This window comes from Vombatus ursinus, unplaced genomic scaffold (assembly GCF_900497805.2).
Source record: "Vombatus ursinus unplaced genomic scaffold, bare-nosed wombat genome assembly UNPS02014847.1, whole genome shotgun sequence".
NCBI classification, from domain to species: Eukaryota; Metazoa; Chordata; class Mammalia; order Diprotodontia; family Vombatidae; genus Vombatus; species Vombatus ursinus.
The window spans coordinates 23,026,109-23,042,357 of record NW_020954625.1 but is presented as its reverse complement, the minus strand read 5'-3'; the positions used below and the strand labels follow the sequence as shown (position 1 = coordinate 23,042,357).

General features: G+C 49.9%; 1 protein-coding gene across 4 annotated transcripts in view; it reads left to right on the top strand.

Annotated features, from left to right (window-relative positions):
• The window catches only part of SGMS1 (sphingomyelin synthase 1), a 95,275-nt gene that overhangs the window by 13,458 nt on the left and 65,568 nt on the right, over nt 1-16,249 (top strand). Inside the window, exon 1 of one of the 4 annotated variants that reach the window (XM_027840572.1) lies at nt 7-283. The exons of 2 other annotated variants lie outside the window; for them this stretch is intronic. The gene's annotated coding sequence lies outside the window, so the exon portion shown is untranslated. Of the gene's footprint in view, nt 1-6; nt 307-16,249 lie in introns of those variants that run through there. One more of the 4 variants, XM_027840576.1, reaches the window with a different exon arrangement.

The window sequence follows — 16,249 nt, the reverse complement described above, 5'->3', positions numbered from 1 at the left end:
AAAGCGACGAGCCGGTGAAAGCGACGAGCCGGTGAAAGCGACGAGCCTGGCCCGGCTGTCCTTCCCTCCCCGCCGGGGGCTGCTCGAGACTTTCTGGGCTGCACTGAAAGCTGGTGAGAGAGAGCCCCACATCCTGGGGCGGGGACGAAGCAGGGACTGTACGGCGTTCTCGGTTTTCTTTTGCTGGAGGCTGTGGCCGAGGCTCCGGAAATAAGGGGGAGCCGAGGTTCCTAGCGACTGTTTCTCCACTGGTGACAGGGGAAAGCACCGGAGATGGCAGCAGGTAGAGACGACTGCGCGCTGGAGGTGCCGCAAACGGGCTGCTGGGGGGGGGCTATTGTCCCGATTCTGCCCGGGGAGGGTCGAGAGGGGGCGTTCCCGGGAGGCCCCCGGCCTGGGTACTGCCTCGGAGCTCTCACTCTTGCCAGGGGGGAGGCCGAAATGCGCCTGTCAGCTCCTTCTCCGGGTAGCCCTGGTCTTTGACCCGGGGCTCCGAAGCGGAACGCGGGTGCTGGGGATTTCCCGGGGAAGGAAAGAAGGTCTGGCCAGATCCTATTTGTGGTTCCCTTTAGAAGCGGTCCTGCTGTTCTCTTTCCTGGGATTAGCCCCAAACAGATCCTTCCTGTTGTCTTTGCTTCCCTTTTCTGTGATCTCTTTACAAACTCAGACTTTACTGAACTCTCCCTAAATTCGGCACCTCTCTGGGCCTCAGTTTCCTCCTCTGGAAAATGGGGAAGGGGGTTATGGGTTAGCCGGTCTCTGAAGTCCTTCCAGGTTATAATCTTGGAGCTGTGATTATTCAGCTGGGGCTGTCGACACCCCAACAACCTACCTCAACCACCTGTTGTGGGTAGTTTTTTTTTTTTTTTAACAAACTTGGATTTCACTTGAGAACTTTAAAAGAGTTGCGTGCTTTTTCTCTAAGGTAACTTTTATGGTGTTATCTACCTAGACATTTAGCTAGTCCTACTGTGTGCCAGGGTACTTTTTGAAATGCTGGGACCCTCCCACCATCATTTCCTGCCTTCAGGGAGCTCACCATTTGTGGGGAGGCGACTTATGCTTACAGAGTGTCGGTCATCTTAGAGGGGAGGGCACTGAGGACTCAGGAGGACTGGGACAGAGTCTTGCAGAAGGTGGGATGTTAGCAGAGATAGAAAGAAAGAAAAACCTCAATCTGAAGTGTGGGCAGGTTGGGTACCCCTCGAGCCTTCTGTTGACCTGTCGGTGGTGTGCCAAGGAGAATGCTGGAGGTCTGTCCTGGTTTGCAGGTGGAGGATGGAAAGAAGGGAGGGAGGAAAGAACATGAAAAGGAAGGAAGTAAGGAAGGAAAATGAAGATATCTGTTCTACCTTGGTGTGAGATTTCAGTTGCGTTGGGAGCGCTTAGGTCTTCCAGGATTCCTTCTCTGACCCAAACTCCAAACGAACTGCCTTCTGGCAGCTAGGTAGCACAGTGGATAGAGTGCTGGCCCTGAAGTCAGGAGGACCTGAGTTCAAATCCAGCCTCAGACACTTCACCCTGTGTGCCTCAGGTTCCTCCTCTGTAAAATGATCTGGAGAAGGAAATGGCAAACCATGTCAGTGTCTTTGCCAAAAAACCCTGACCGGGATCAGGAAGGACTGGACAAGACTGAAAATAAAATAAAACAAAAAAACAACCAGAAAAAGTCTGGGTTTTCCAAAGAACAGATAAGATCACAGAGCAATCAGGCTCAGGCTCCTTAGGCTCAGGAATAACCAAGCAGAAGGCAGTAGTAGTAGTTCAGACTTTTTCTTCCAGTCTTAAATTTCTCTAGAAGGAATGGCGCTTACCTTGCTTCCTTATTTATTACTGGTTAATCCCTTCCTGTACTCAGCAGTCACCCTTTCTCATGTAAACAGATTGTTTCATACAAGGAAGGTTAAAAACCCTAAGGCTAAAACAACAGAACCAAGCCTGGAGAGTGTCCTTGGACGTTAGGCTCATGGAAATGTATCTGGACTTCTGAGGAGAAGGCGTTTCACTTAGGCGCTCCTGGTGTTCAGCTCTCTCCCTACGTGGGCATCGATGTTAAGCTGAGTCACAGACATTCATGTTACGTCCTCCTTTGTACATAGGTTGCTCCAATACTTCCATTGAAACCGGGAGCTGTTGGCTTTCTTCCGGCTCTTTGGCAGACTTCCCTTACCTTCTCCCCAGCTTCTCCTGCCTTCCTTCCCATCTCCTGCGTATGTATATGTCTCTCTATTGGCTCCAGTGACATCCTGGCCATCCCCCATGCTTGGAACGCTCTCCCTCTGCTAGTCTACTGGCCTCTCTGGCTTCCTTTCAGTCCCACCTTCTACAGGAGGCTTTCGCCAACCCCTCTTCATTCTAGTGCCTTCCCTCTCTTAATTATTTCCTGCTCATCCTCAATATAGCTCATTTCATGTATGTTTGTTTGAATATTGTCTCCGAGTTCCTTGAGGGCAGGGACTATCTTTGGCTTTTTTATCTCCCCAGCCCTTAGCACAGTGCCTGGCACCAAGTAGGCACTCAATGAATGTGTGTGTGGATGAATTGATTGTAGGGAGTGTTTTACATTTGCCCTCGTATTCCTGTCCCTTAGCACGCCCAGAGCCAGGCACAAAGTAGGTCTAACAGATGCCTGTTTGATTTGAACCAGAAATTGGTCTGTAAAAAGCTGGCTCATTGGCAAAACTAGGGATCTTAGCTCATTTAAAATCTGGTGTGAGCCCTTCAGTGCAAAATGATTGGGGTGGGAGGGTGGGGTGAGCTTCATGGAAGGGGTCCTGACTGGGATGAGTGAGGTTGTTGGTGTGATCTGTGGCCCCTTTTTGCCATTTTAGCTGGGAGATTCTCATTAGATCTTATTTAATGGAGTACGATTTAATTGCAGCAAACCTTTGAGTCCCCAGGTAACTGAATTCAGGATTCGAACTCAAGAATTCTTTTTGATTCACCCACCTGTTGCTGGCATTTAAGACAAAAGTGTTGTCTTTGGAAATAAAACAGTCCCTGACCTTGAGGGTATACAATGTAGATGCAGGTAAATATGGGACGTCTATAAAATGATGTGAAATAAAAATTTCTTAAATCAGAAATTAAAAATTCCTAAGTATTCACCCAGTCGATAAGCATTTATTAAGTACCTACTATGTGCTGAGGCAAAAACCTGGTTCCTGCCTTCAAGGGGCTGGCTCCCAGTCTAATGAAGGAGATAATCTGCAAAGAGCTTTAGACAGAATCCATTGGAGACAATCAGTAGATTACCCACGGAGTAAGCATTTCACAATTACATTTCTAGTCTGTTGCCTGTGACCAGGAAGTGGGATTATCATTTTTTTCCTCCAAATTCCAATTCCTCCAATAAATTGAACTTAACTTTCAGTTCGGGCTGCTGTGACAGACTGCGATAGACAGCAGGTGGACCTTTCCTTCCCGGTCTCCGATGTCCTCCTTCCTCGGGGACGCTGCCTCTCCATTTAATTTAGCCACGTGGGCAGCCAGGAGAGCACATTAAAGCTGTCCAGTGAGCAGGCTGCCGGCCCCTGCTGAGTCAGCGCTCGGGGAAAGCCTTGTTTCCTGGGGTCCATTCATCAGTGGGCACTCGGGGGGTGCTGCCCATCGTAGGGCGTGGTGCTTTTTACTGGGAGGAGAGACAGCTTGGCCGCTTCCTCTCATGAGTAAAAATGAAACAGATTTTCTAAGCAGGGGCCCTCTGTGGCCTTTCGGCTTAGCCAGGACTTCTCATCTTGAGTCACTCCAGGAAACCGGTATGAAGTTGGCCTTGTGGGCTGACATTTGTGAAATGGGTATGCCCCTTAGCCTCAAATACTTCCTAGCTCGGTGACCCTGCACAGGTCATCTGACCTCTACCCCAGTTTCTTCATCTGTGAAATGGGGATAATAATAACCCCTGCCTCCCAGGTGGATCAAATCAGATGGCATGTGTAAATTACTACATGCTAGCTGTGACAATGGTGATACCTGTCTGTTCTGTGATGTCGTACCTCAAACTGACGGGTCACAGGAATGTCATTAGACTGGAATGACAGAAGGGTAGTAAATTCCCTGTTACTGCTGTTCTTCCAGCAGATGTCTTGGGGTCGAGCACAAAAAGCATTTCTTATCACCTACTCTGTGTCCCATGCTGGGCTGGGCCCTGGGGACGCAAACACGAAGAATGAAGTGACCCCTGCCCTCGAGGAGCTTACAGTCTGTTTGGGGCGGTAATATGTTCTTTTCATACGTGTGTATGCATACATGTATACGCGCACACACTCAAAATTATTTGAAATAAATACAAGGTAAAAAAGCTGGGTATTTTGAAGGACGCTGGGCACTGGAGGGAGGTTAGGAAAGTCTTCAAATGGAGAAGGTAGCTCTCGGGCTGAAGTTTGAAGGCAACGAGAGATTCTTTTAAAAAAGATAAATTGCTGATGATGTCTTGTATTTCTATCACCCGTACTTCCAGAAGTCAGCTAAGTGGTGCAGTGGTTAGAGCACTGGGCCTGGAGTCAAGAAGACCTTAGTTCACAACTGGCCTCAGACACTTACTAGCGTGTGACTCTGGGCAAGTCACTTAACTCTGTTTACCTCAGTTTCCTCATCTGTAAAATGAGCTGGAGAAGGAAGTGGCAGAAAACCCCAAATGGGGTCACGAAGAGTTGAACACAAGTGAACGACAGAAACAAAAGGAGATTTCTCTGAGGAGTGACCCAGGCATGCATTAGTAACCCACGCGGCCACCAGTTCTGGTCGCATGTTCCCTGTCTCATCTCTGCCAAGATGGCGGGTGGGAGGATGTTACTTCTCTGGGCTCGAGCTTGGTCATTAGAATGTCGCAGCCTTCAGTTTTTATTGTTTTGTTGTCATTCTCCCATTTCTTGTAGCCGTTGTATTTATTGTTTTTCTGACTCTATCAGTTCATATAAGCAGAAGCCAGAGGATTCTATGAGGCCTTCATGAGTAGTAGCTGGCGTGAGGGACAGCTAATGCAAAGGTATGGAGGCAAGAGATGGCAGCGTGTTGTATAAGAGACATTAGGGATCCTGGTTCAGTCAGTGGCCTTCGGCAAACCACAGAGTGGCTCTGCTCCCCCTGCCCTTCATTCTGTAAGGCTACAATCCTGTGAAAGGTGGCTCTGAGCTGTTTGGGAAGGGCCTCAGGGCCCAGGCTCAGGAGGATTTTGCATTTGATCTTGGGGGCAGTGGGGGGCTACTGAAGAATATTGAGCTGGGGAGGAGCCTGATGAGATCTGCCCTGGCTTGTGACAGCCTTTTAGCCGACGTCTCAAAGCCTTTGTCACCTGGGAGCCTGGCTTCTGTTACTTTGTCCGTCACCATTTTCCACATCACTTAGAGTCAGTCAAATGGGGCCTTGTGGGACGGTGCTCAGGGCCCCAGATTTGGGGTCAGAGTTCCTGGCTGGGCATCCCAAACCCTGCATTTACCGCTGGAGTGATAATGATGATGATAATTAGTATTTGCATAATGATTTAAGGTTTGTTCTTAAAAGGAAAATGCTTGACTTATACCTCACAACAACCTGGGAAGTAAGTGGTATCACCACCTCCATTTTACAGGTGAGGAAACTGAGGCTGAGCGAGGTAAAAGGACTCACCCAGGGTCACACAGCTAAGTGAATGAGGTGGGATTTGAATTCGGGTCTTCCTGACTCCCCTAAGGTCCCTAGGTGCCAACCAGCTGTGTGGCCTTGGGCAATTCATTTTTCCTGTGCCTCGGTTTCTTCTGTAAAATGCTGGAGTGGGACTAGATCATATCTAAAATTCCTTCTAGCCCTGAAGATAGATGGAATCCTTTCATTGAACTATCCTGTTCTGAAAGGAGGTGGCTTTTTTTTTTTTTCAAAGAACTGTATTTCAGTATTTTGTTTTTTAATACAAGAGATGCTTCTGGACAAACACCTGAACACATGACCTTACAAGGGCATTCCCTGAGCAAGCAGAGTATTGATTGAGTTAAAAGGGAGGCGGAGAGGGCAGCCTTGCCCTCAGATTTGGCAGGATGGGGCATCACGCAGAGGACCCTGCTCATTGACCAGTCTCTCTGTAGCTGCTCCGCGCTGACTCTGGCTAAGCCATTGTGTAAAGCTGATAGAGTGTGCCCACCCTGGCTTCCATGAATATGCTTAAGGAAGGCAATTGCTGAGCAAAGTTCCCTGACTTTTATCTGTCTCCACTCACTCTTTCCCTAAAACAAACAGACCTCTTGAAATGTTAAAAATTTTTCTTTCGTTGGGTGGGGAGCGTATGGGATGAGTTAGATCAGTGGGTCAACCTTTGGGGTGTGCCTTAGACTACATGGGTCCTGAGTGAGGTTCCATCTAACTGTGTGACCTTGGGCACATCACTTATCCCCCTAGCCTCAGTTTCCTTATTTGTAAAATGAGACGATTGGACTTAATTATCTCTCATAGTCTCTTACAGCTCTAAATCTATGGTCTCTCCATCTCTGGCATTCTATGATTCTCCGATAGTAATAGTAGTAGTCATAACAACTTATGTTTATATATTACATACTATGTGTCAGGTGGTAAGATTTCTAAATCTTCACAATAACCCTGTGAGGTAGGTGCTATTAGTATCCCCATTTTATAGTTGAGGAAACTGAAGCAAATAGAGATTAAGTGACTTGCCCAGGGTCACATTTAGGAAGGCTTTTGAGGCTGCATTGGGACAGTCCAGTGCTCTGTCCACTGTGCCACCTAGCTGCCTCCAGATTGGGGTGAGAGAGACACACTTAGGTCTTGGTGGAAAGAAAGAGTGACAAAGAGAAGAAAATTAGAAAAAATTTGAAAGGAAGTGAATTGTACCCTTCTTTTCTGTTGGAAAAAAAAGTTTTTTTGGAAGTTGTTTCAGTTGGAGGACATAAGAAATGAGAAGGGGAAATGTGGAGACCTGAGGGGTCAGGCCGAAGCCTGAGGAGGCTGTGCCAGGACACTCAGTGCATGTGGCTGTGAAGGAAAGGGGATGGAAGGCCAGCCTGATCTGCCCTGAGTTTGGATTTCAAACCCTGATTTTCGAGTCTCAGGGCATGAGTTTGAATCTTGTCTCTGCTGCTTAGTCCCAGCATGACTTGGGCAGGAAACTCCTATCCCTGGGTCTGCGTCCTTGGCTGTTGAGGGAAGGGGCCTGGGCCCTTCCGGGTCAGAATCTTTGAGCCTGTGATTCAGGCACAAGTTCTTAGGTCTGGAACTTCTTAGCTATAGGCCCTTGGCCAAATGACTTCAGCTCCGGCGCAATACATCAGTCAGAATTCGTTAAGAGCCTACTATGTGCCAGGCACTGGGAATACAAAATGAGAAATGTTTATCTTATAATGAAGCCTCATTGTTTTAAGTCATGCTCTGATGCCATGTTATCTAAGTATCATGTTTAAGGTTGTCGGGATGGGTAGTTAAATCATGCATTCATATGTGAATTCACCCAGTCAGCAGGCCTTTTGTGAGCTGCCAAGGCTCTGAAGGTGCAAAGGCAGAAAAGAAAAATGTCCCCCTTTCTTAGAGAACTGTTTGTTCTTTAGCCTCACTGGGGCGTCATCAAATCCACGATGATCAGAAATATGAGTTATTTCCATGTTCTTTTCTTACCTCCTCACTAGTCAGTCAGCAGGGGGGTGCAGAGGATAGAATGCTTATGAGCTATGTGACCTTGGACAGATCACTAACCTCTCAGCCTCAGTTTCTTCATCTGTAAAATGGGACAGAAGTCCTGCTGACCTCACAGGGTAGCTGTGAGGATGAGATGAGTAAATGGAGGTAAAAGTGCTTTTGTTAACCTTAAAGCCTGATATGAATGCTGTCATGGTCTTGATCAGCACCACGGCCAGCCTGGTGAATTACTGGACCCTGCCATGAGGTCTGTGGAGTGTGATGAGATCATGACATGGGACCATATGAGGGCCGCTCGAAGGACTGGAAGGTGTTTAGCCTCTGTTGGAGAAGACGTAGAGAGACGTGATCGCCATGTTCAGTTTTTGTCCTGTAGAATAGAATAGGGTCTGGCTCGATGCAATGGGGACACTCCAAACTCAGATTGCTATTAGGGGAAAGGGCTGGGGGCCAGTATTGTCGAGGGGACACTTGCTTGGGCACAGTGTGTGTGCTGGGGGCTCCTTCCTCCTTCCTGAGGGTCAGTCACTGAATCACAGAACTAGAGGTGGCCTGAGCAGTCGCTTGGCCTCTGGTTGAAGACCCCTCAGGAGGGGGATTCTGGGATTCTGGGAATCCTCCGGCAGGGGGAGACGTATCATCTAGCCCAACCTCCTCATTTTACAGATGAAGAAACTGAGGTCTGGAGAGGCCACAGATCTTGCCCACGGTCACACAAGGAGGGATTAAGTGGCATCTGACTTAATCCAGCCTGCTTCCCTGCAGTGTGAACACTGAGAGGAGCCCAGAGATGGATGAAGTGACTTCCCCCCAGATTCCCACAGTCAGCAAATGGCAGCACCAGGATTGAAGCCCAGGACCCTGGGTTTGTCTTCAAAGCCTCTAGTAAGGAAGCACCTGAATGCCTTGAGGTTCCAGCTCTGTGGACGCGTGTGTCCATCCTGGAGGCAGAATCTTGCAAAGGTTCCTTCACTGTTTCAGGGTTCCCGTGGCAATGTGGAGTGGGCGGCATGACCTTGGTGTGAGGAAAGGAAAGGACGGGAGGGCTGGTGCTCGGCTCTGGGTTCCGCTCCCCCAAACTCCCCTGAGCTTTCCCGCCCTCATGGTCTTCCTTCCTCCTTTGTGCTCAAGGAGATCTTTGAGCCCTGCATCTGCCAGGGGGCAGAAATGGCAGGCCGGGCTTTACCGGAGTGAAAGTGACTCGAGAAGTCCTGCCCCTGTTCTGAAGTCTAACCAAAAGTCAGTGCTTTCCCCTTCTTAGTGTGTTTGTTAACTTTTCCTCCAGAATGGATGAGGCTCGGTGGAAGGAGCCGAGGGGGCTTAGCCTGGCCAGGCGCAGCAGCCGTGTTCAGTTCCTGGCAGGGCTGTCCTGGAGAACAGGATTCGCCTTGTTCTGCCTGGCTTCAGGAGCAGGAGGCATGGGTCCGAATTGCTGAGAGGCGACTTCTGGCTTCAGGGAAGGAAACGTTTCCTACCAGAGTTAGCCCCAGGTTGAAGAGGCTGCCTCGGGACCGCTGGTTCTGCCTCTGTGGGGTCTTCAGGAGAGCTTGGGGGAGCATGTCCCCTAGGTGGGGAATCTTTTTAAGTGTTACTTGGACTGCATGTGCGTTGAGGTTCCTACTTTCAAATTCAGTGATTCTGTGCTCTTACCTGCTTCAATGTTGCTGGGAACCTCCGACTAAGAACGATTTAGCTTGCCTCGCACTGGGGTGCCTGGACATCTTCCCTTCCCGAGCCGTCCAGAGAAGTCGTGGAAGGCTCTTCCCTGGCAGCCCTGAGGACAGCCCAGCTGTAGGCTGAGAATTCTTTATGGGTCTGATGGGCCCCTGGGGAGCTTATGGCATGCACCGGGGCCTCTGAGAGACATTCAGAATCTGATTTACGTGGACCACACTCTATGAACCTTTGCCATGGAAGCCGTGCTGGATTTGGAGAGGCAACCCTAGCTCTGTCACTTGGGTGACCTTGACCTAGTCACAGCGTTCGGACCCTTGGTTTCCTTGTCTGTAAAATGAGTTCGTTGGTCCTCCAGAGGTGTCTTTCAACTCTAGCTCTCTGATCTTGCCATGCTGAGCCTCGGGCAGGCTGCCTGGGTGCTGAGTCACCATTTACACCACCGGCACTACTTACAGATGGACCTCAAGGAGATTTCCACAGCCTGGTTGAAGGAGGTTGGGAGCAGCTTTTGACCTAGGCCCAGAACATGATCTCCGCCCACTTCAGTTGTCCAGAGCATTTTATCTGAGTCTCCTCTGCCCCATCCCTCACTCCCTCCCTTGTGTTTATTTCTCCACATATTTGCTGTTCCCTCTTCCCAACAGATTGCAAGTGTCTGGAAGGCAGGAATTGGGATTTGAGGGAGGGTCTTTTTGTCTTTCTGTTCCCCGGTTTTTATAGGAATGAGGGGCAGGTGATTAGTCAGTGCTGGATTTTGATTTGAAATGGTGCTTGGCAAAGTTAAATTACTAATGAACAAAACAAATCAGATCCTCGGGCCTGGGGACTTTGAGTGGTGCAGTGACGGAGAGGCTTCCAGAGCTTAGACGCTGGTGAGGCTGCTGACCGCTGGCTGAGATGTTAGACCTCATTTTCCCCCTTGGTGACCCGATGCCCGACCGTTTACAAAGACAGCCACGGACCGTGGGCCAGCTCCTGTGCCTACCTGAGCTGGCGGCAGAATCCCCCAACTCAGGGAGAGGTTTGTGGTTGAGTGAGATGGGAGGAGGCCAGATCGCAGCTGTTCAAATAGACCAGTCAGCCACCACCTTCTATGCCTCAGGCACTGGGCAGGGGTGGGAAGCAAGAAGTAAAAATGGAACAGCCCCCTGCCCTCTAGGAGGTTACATTATATCATTGGAAACAGCATGGAGGCGTATAGACAGAAGAAACTGACACAGGATATGAGGGAGGGGTGGCGTGGACTGAATGAGCACCCTGAGGTCCCCAGTAGGAGGAGAGGTGGTCCTTGAACTGAGCTGTGCAGGAAGCTGGAGATTCCAGGAACTAGAAGTCAGGAGGAAGGGTGTATCAGGCCTCTGGGACTGCCAGCGCAAAGTCAAGGAGGCTGGAAAAGGCTGCACAGTAAGCCTGCAAGGTAGGAAGGACTTGTCTTTTGGGGTGGATCATCATTTCATTCAGAGTCGGTAGTGCTTTGCTAGTCTTAGAGCACCTGGAGATGCCAGTTCTGCCGCTGGGTCTGAGGATGGCACGTTCAGGCCACTGAGAACAAGGTTAAGAGTCACTGAGGCACAGCACGCCTTCTCAGCCTGTACCATGGGAGGGAGGGCCCCCATCAGGGAGGTCCCAGGTGCTTGGAGTCATTTGAGTAACCCCTTAAATATTGTATGTGCATGGTGGGGGAGCTTTTCTTAGTAATTTTTCTGCATTTATGTGGATGTGAAATGGACGTTCTCAAAGCGTGTCACCCAGGCCAGGGGAGTGTCCCGGCCCCTGCTGCAGATGGAGAAAAGAAGCTGGGATCTGCGCTGGTGTGAGCGCCTGCGGGGGTCCTGAAACTCCCCAGGAAGCCGAGTGAGCGGTGCCCTGAGGGCGTGTTCCTTCCTGCTTTTCAGGGGAAACTTCTGCTAGTGACTCACTTTGGCAGGGGCAGAGCAGACCAGGCTGCCTCTGTGTAATTCCAGTGAGGAGGGAGACTTACTAATTCTTACTGCCCTAATCAGCGCACCCCGTAATTCTCGTTTAAAAGAAACAAACCACCGAGCAGCTCTGGAGTCATGTGCTTTTTTTTTCTTTTCTAGACCGAGCTTTAGACCCAAGGTTCTCAGGGTGCTGTCCCTGCCCCTTTCCCCTGCTCCTCCTCCGTCCTTCCTTTTTTTCTTCCTTCCTTCTTTCCTTTTCTCCCTCTCTCCTTTCCTTCCTCCTCTCCTTCCTTCCATTCTTTCCTTCCCCCTCCCTCCATTCTTTCCTTCTCCCCTCCCTCCCTTCCTCCCTTCCTCCTTTCCTTCCCCCCTCCCTCCATTCTTTCCTTCTGCCCCCTCCATTCTTTCCTTCTCCCCCCATTCTTTCCTCCTCCCCTCCCTCCATTCTTTCCTTCTCCCCTCCCTCCCCCATTCTTTCCTTCTCCCCTCCCTCCATTCTCCCCTCCCTCCCTCCATTCTTTCCTCCCTCCCTCCATTCTTTCCTTCTCCCCTCCCTCCTTCCATTCTTTCCTTCTCCCCTCCCTCCCTTCATTCTTTCCTTCTCCCCTCCCTCCCTCTATTCTTTCCTCCCTCCCTCCATTCTTTCCTCCTCCCCTCCCTCCCTCCATTCTTTCCTCCCTCCCTCCATTCTCCCCTCCCTCCCTCCATTCTTTCCTTCTCCCCTCCCTCCATTCTTTCCTCCCTCCCTCCCGTTCTTTCCTCCTCCCCTCCCTCCCCCCATTCTTTCCTCCTCCCCTCCCTCCCTCCCTCCCTTCTCCGAGGTGTCTTTGGGCTCCAAGGTTCTGGGAGCCTTGGAGAGTGATAGCAGGAAACCGGATCCTCGCTGGCAGAGCGCAGGCCCCTCAGAAGCATGCCCACTGGCCAGGGCCATGTGTGGGGCTTCCGTTGGGCGATCTCCTAAATTTCCACAGGAGCTGATGAGAAGTAGTCTTGGACACTCGGTGCCTGGAAGATTCCTCCAGACCATTTCTCAGGGTCTGAGGGGATTGAATCAGGCAGAGGCTGATGGGTCACGTTCCGCATTCTGAGCGCTTCTCCAGGAAGGGAGGGCTGATGTAAACTGTCCCAAAGGGCTCTGATGGAAATTGCGCCAAAGCAGGATGCTAATTAACAGCAGCAAAGAGAAGGTGGTTCGCGTCAGGGCCAGGATGGCGGGATCTGGAAAGCCCTGGAGGCCCGGCTGGCAGCGGGAGGTCTGACACCCCAGCTCTGGGTTCTGAGTTCCAGTTCTCCTCTGAGGTAGTTGTATGACCTAGGCAGGTCGGTGAATGTCTCTGAAACCTAGTTCTCTTCTCACGTTGGATGAGATGGTTCAGGGTCCCTTTTTTATTTCTGGATCAGTGACTCTATGAACCTCTGTAGCAAGTATCTGTCTTAGCCTTTGAGGGGCAGGATAGAGTGTTGCAAGGCAGGGGCATCGGCATGTTTGGGTGGAGAAGATGGCCTGGGCCTTCTGGGTGGCTGGATTAATTTGGTCACTCGCCTGGAGGTGAGAAGATGAAGGTGGGCCAGGATACGTTGGCGGAACCAGTGTGACGGGAGTCGAGTGTGGAGTTGAGACAATCTGGAATAAAGAGTCCATGTTTCTAAACTCGGACCTCCTTGGGGTTCTGAGTAAACTCGTGACTCGGAATTCAGCTGGGGGCCATGGAAGAGCTGTGTGCAGAAGATTCTGACTTTGCTTATCCATCTAGTCACTGAGTTGGGCCTGGCTTCAAATGCCATCTTTGATGCTTAAGAGCTGTGTGACCCCGGGCAGATCACTCTAGCCCTCTGGGACCCAGTGTCCTGTCTGGAAAATGGGCATCATAATCCTGGTGGCACTTACCTGGCAGGGCTAATGGAGGCTCCGATGACATAATAATGTAGATAAAAGTCCTTTGTGACCCTTCAGTGGCTGACGTTTTAGAATAGTTAAACTATAATAATTACGTAAAAACATGCAACTTACTTAGCCTCTGAGGATGATGTCTGGGATGATAAAGATGTGCACTGACGTTTATAGAACACCTGCTGTGTGCCAGGCACTATGCTAAGCTTTTTACCGTTATCTCATTTGGTCCTCTCGACAAACCTGGGAAGGAGGTGCTATTATTTTTCCATTTTCACAGATGAGGAAACTGAGGCAAATAGAGGTTAAGAGCCTGGCCCAGGGTCACACTGAAGCAGAATTTGACCTCAGGATTTTCTGACTCACGACCCATCACTAAGTACAAGGAATGAAACCGTCCCTTCTGGTTGCTAGTTAACATTCTGAGGTCGATGGCCGCATTCCATAGCCGTAGGACCCATCTCTGCAAAGCGGTGGAGGGAGGATGTGCCAATCTTATTTTATTTAAAAACATCAGTATTTGTTTTGATTTCAGGCAGCTGCAAAAATAATCTATGTACGTGAAGTACATATAAAACTTCAGCATTGCAGTAATGTTGGTCGTTATTAATAGCTAGGATTTGTATAGCACTTTGGGGTTCACAGAGCACTTTATTTATGTCATTTGGTCTTCACAGTAACCCTGGGAGGTGGGTGCAATAATTATCCCATTTTTACAGACGAGGAAACTGAGGTTCAAATTGGTGAGGACAGCCTAGGGGACGAGGCACTTCCAAATGCCTTTCTTACTAAGCTGGCCGAGTCTCATCCAACTGGGGCTCTAGAGAGACAGCCATGGCTCTCTCAGAGCAAACAGAGAGCCCAGCCGGCCCACGGGGACCTCATCCCAGAAGGGAATGACTCACCTCCCAGTCACATTCAAAAGGTTACAAAGAGTTTTCCCAACAAAGGCCTCGGGACTGAGTGTGAGGACACAAACGCTCATGTGATGCCATCAGTGTGGGACTCTGGCTTGGAAATTCCCGTGTCCCTGGGGATCAATTCCTCCTCTGTCATATCATCTCTTTGAGGCAGCTGATGGCCTGTTGAGTCGAGGCTGGGCCTGGAGTCAGGAAGACCTGAGTTCGGATGTGACCAACACTTACTAGCTGTGTGACCCTGGGTGAGTCACTTAACCCCTCTTTGCTTCAGTTTCCTCAGTTATAAAAAGGGGATGATAATAGCACCTCCCTCACAGGGTTGTACAGTGTCTGACACACAGTAGGTGCTCTATAAGTGCTTATTCCCTTCTTTTTTCCTCTTGAGGAATTTTCTGGGGCAATGGGGGGTTAAATGACTTATCCAGGGTCACACACAGTTACTACACATGAGTCAGAGTGGTAAGTCTTCTTGAACCTCATGGCTAGTCAGCCTTCTACCCACTCAGCCACTGTGCCTCTTCTGGTAATTACTGTCCCCTAAAATTCAGGGAGAGCAAGTAGTTTGTTCAAACTTCCTTGCCAGTAAGTGCCCCTGCCCAGGATCAAGTTAACATTTACGCAGCACTTTATATGAGTTGCAGAATGTTTTCTCTACGTTCTTATTTGAACTCAGCTGAGTGGCTTGAACACTGGACTTGTAGCCAGTGTTCAAATGCACCTCAAATACTTAACTAGCGCCACCGCCCTGGACAAGCCACGTGTCTTCTCTGGGCCTCAGTTTCCTTGTGTGTGAAATGAGGGGGTTGAACTTTGTGGCCACGGAGATCCTCTCCAGCTGTCTGCCCGGGATCCTGGGGGATGCAGCGCCCTTCTTCTCTTCTCATGGGCGGCTAGGGTGAGGGTGAGGAGGATGGACATTGGTGGGAGCCCAGGAGACCAAGTTCACTTGACTGGAAGGAGAGTATCCCCTCCTGGGCAGGGAGGCAAGGCTTCCAAGTTCAGCTGAGACTGACGTGACCTTTTGTTGTGAGCAACCTGGCGCGCCCCCACGGCTCCGCCCAGCAAGCTCGGTGGGGGCAGCCCAGTTTATGGGGAGCCTCACGGACACGATTCTGCTTTCCCAACTTGTCTTTCAGTCTTGGCTGACTCAGTTTGCCTTTCTTTGTACTCCCCGTGCTTAGCCCAGTTCCCGGCCCACAGTAGGTGCTTTCTCGGTGTTTGCCAGACTTTCCTCCCACCATGGCTGAAGGGGTGTGGGGAGGCAGCCCAGCTTCTGCCCCAGGATTGGAGGTGCTTGTCCCCCTGACAGCTGAGGACTTCTTAGAAAGTGCCGTTCATGAGCTGGAATGATTCCCGTATGCAGCTGAGTTTAATTAAAAGCGAATTTTCATTTTTGCTCAGAATATTAGGGCAGAGATCCTCCTGTCTGACTCCTTTACTTTGCAGAGGAGGAAACTGAGGCCCATTGAGAAGGCCACACAGCCGACCAGTGGCAAAGCCAAGTGTTGGGAAGAAAGGTTACCTGGAGCCCCAAGGCTTTTCAAAAGGGCTTTTCTTTTGCCTGGTGCATTTTCTTTTCCATCATGTCTGTTTCTCAGTTTGCCTTTTTCCCCTCCCTTCTCAATGAGTCATCTCTTAAAAACATGGAAAAGGGAGGAGGGGAGAAAAGCAGGCTTGTCAGCAAAATCAGCCAGCCAGCTGTGCCCGAGAGCGTCGGTGAGGTTACATCCCCATTGCTCTCCACCTATGCAGCGGAAGGTGGAGGTGCATCTTCAGACCTCTTTTCCAGGACCAAACTGGGTCATTATACTGACTTGGCCTTCAGTTGGGTTGTTTGTAATTTTCTCATAGAATTGATGGAACTAGAACCCGGAGCCATTTGTCGAGTCCTGCTTCCTTATTTTACAAATGAGGAAACTGAGGCTCACTGTCAGATGACTTGTCCCAGGGCACATAGATTCCATTCTGTCAGATGAGTATTTATGAAGTGCCCACTGTGGACCAGGCAGGCACTGTGCCAGGTGCTGGATGTACAAAGATGAAAAAGAAAACAGCCTTTTTCTCAAAGAATTTACGTTCTGTTGGAGAGGAGTTACAGGTAGACAGATAAGAAAACCCAAAATAAAGTGTGTGCATGCCTGTGTATATGCATGTGTCACAATGCTAATGGTTCTGGAGAGGATCAAGAAAAGCCTTGTCTGGATGCATGGGCCTTGAGTGGA